Below are 2,414 nucleotides of genomic sequence, written 5' to 3'. Positions count from 1 at the left end.
GGGGGGGGTAATACACGTCAAAAACACTCCAAAACGGAGACACTATCACTGCAAGACTGATATCAGAGCTTTCGGTAGGTTGTTTTTCTTTCTTTCTCTCCTTTTGTCATATCAGAGTTTGGCTGAAAAGGGCGGCGGCACGGTTTCATTTCCTGCTGTGAAGCATCGCTGGTGTAGCATCTGGGCGTGGAGAGAGAGAGAGAGGAAGAAGATCTTCTTGTGTAGAGCCTAGACAATATTTTGTGCAGAGTACTCTCACTAAATAGGGGATTATTATTTTTGTTTTGAATTATTTTGCTTCTGTGAAACGCCAGCAGTCCTTTCTGCTCCTTACGGCTTACTTCGTCATACTATGGAACAATACCCAACTATGGCATCATTTATTTTTAGGAAAAATTATGTTACAGTCGAGGTTACAGCCTTATGGAAAAAAATCTTTATCACGTCTTTCAACAAGGCATCAATCCTCATCTCCGTATGACGGGGTGGTGGATGGGCGAGACTTGTCAATGACGGAGCGGCTCTCTAGGCCGTCGGGGTGAGGGTGAGAGGGGGGTGAGGAGAGGGGCAGCAAGGGCTCTACGAGGGTCCCCCGGGGCGGTGGCGCGGCAGGGCAGGCAGCATAGCGGAGGCTCGCGGCCGTTTTCCCTACGAAACAAAAGGCGCATTTCGCTTTCTCTCTAATGGCTGGTGCCGCTGCTTGTGGCGCTCCCGACCGCTCCGTGTGAGCGGGGGGAGGACCACCAAACCCGCTCCATTAGCCCGGAAACAATGAATAGCAACGCGCGCGCCCGCACTGAATATTGGAGGCGAAATACGCCGTCTGCAGGACCCGGCGCTCTTACATTTGGGGCGGAACGGACGCGTATACCGAGTGGGCGCGCCGGTGGCCTCTTACTCATACCGAGGTCTGCGTCACACACATACTCTCTCTCTCTCTCTCTCTCTCTCTCTCTCTCTCTCTCTCTCTCTCTCTCTCTCTTTCCCCGTCGCCTCTTATTCTTTTGCGACCCAGAAAATAGTTTCCTCGAAGCAAGGAAAAATTGCGTTACGTTATCAAGAAATTGACCCTGAATTCAAGAAATTTGCATGAAATGAATGCTATGTTTTCATTAACAGGGAAAATATCGTCTTAATTCAAGGGAAACTCTTTTTTAAAAGTATAGTGGAATTTCACTCAAACATAGAAAGAATTTATTTATGGTGTTTCAAGGAAACGCCTTTCTGGGTGTGGACTCTTTAATCAATTTTCTTACTTTTCTGGCCTTTCAAAAAAGATAAAAATAATTTTAAAATATGTACATGACGACCAAGTTTGAAGGCGCCGCGTGCGCGCCCACTCGATCGCCATAAGCGAAAGGCTTTCAGCCGCCCCGCTTTCAGCGTGGCGGGTGTCGGAAACAGGACCGGGGCAGACCTGGTATAACGCTCGTGCGCATCGACACGTCTGGTCTGGGGCTTTCCGGCTCTAGGGAACATCAGTTCTACTTTTTGTTTATCAAACGTCGAATAAAAATAAATGAAAAAAAGGTGCGATGGACTCTCGGATGGACTTTTACAGTTGTATGAGCAACAGTTGAACACTTGCAAAGAGTGTATAAATGGGTTGTTGTGTTTTGGCAATTGTAAGTGTTAAGTGAACAGATATATTTAACGACTTGTTGCATAAAAGCACTTTACGTGTACCGACCTTGAGCGGTGTTCTGGAAACGATGCACGCACATAGCTTCGCTTTTGTACACATTATAATGTACTGCTTGCGCCCTAAAGGGCCTGAGGGGAGGGAGCACCCGTCTGGCAACAGGCGAGTATCACGGCGCTCAATTTATCAGAAGCTGAGCGGGTGAATAACTTTTTTCCGGCGCGTTACCTCCCACGTCCGTGGGCATACTCCACTCCAGGGGTTGGGGGCGACAGGCAAGCAGGCGGGCCTTTAAAAACAGCTGCAGCGGGCGGGCCGGTGTGGGGCCGCAGAGACGGGCAGAACTGTCGCACAGAAATATTCTCTTCCCTCGGAAAGTTGCCCTCGCGTTCATCTTGTCCGTGTACAGTCTGTGGGGCCGGGGCGATCAGCCCCAAGGTCCGGGGAAAAAGGGGGGAGAGGGGGGGAGGGAGAGGCGTCAGCTCGTGGCGTCGCGGCACGCGGCGTCGCCCCTTCCTCTCCAGGGGCCCCGCCCCGCCCCGCCCACAGCCCAACGCCCAGCCCAGGGCCAGGGGCGTTACACAACACGCCTGCGCGTTTTTGTGAATTGCGCGCCTGAGTTTTACACGACGGGACAGGGAAGAGGAGAGGGCTGGGGCGCCGGCAGAGGGAGCGCAGCGCGGACACAAAAATTATTGTCGAGATTAGTGTGAGAGTACTGACATCAGCGGCCTCGTCGAACGGAAGAGGGGAGGGGGAAGAGGAGGGAGGG

This window comes from Frankliniella occidentalis, unplaced genomic scaffold (genome assembly GCF_000697945.3).
Source record: "Frankliniella occidentalis isolate FOCC.00 unplaced genomic scaffold, Focc_3.1 Scaffold16, whole genome shotgun sequence".
NCBI classification, from domain to species: domain Eukaryota; kingdom Metazoa; phylum Arthropoda; class Insecta; order Thysanoptera; family Thripidae; genus Frankliniella; species Frankliniella occidentalis.
Note: the sequence above shows the minus strand (reverse complement) of the source record.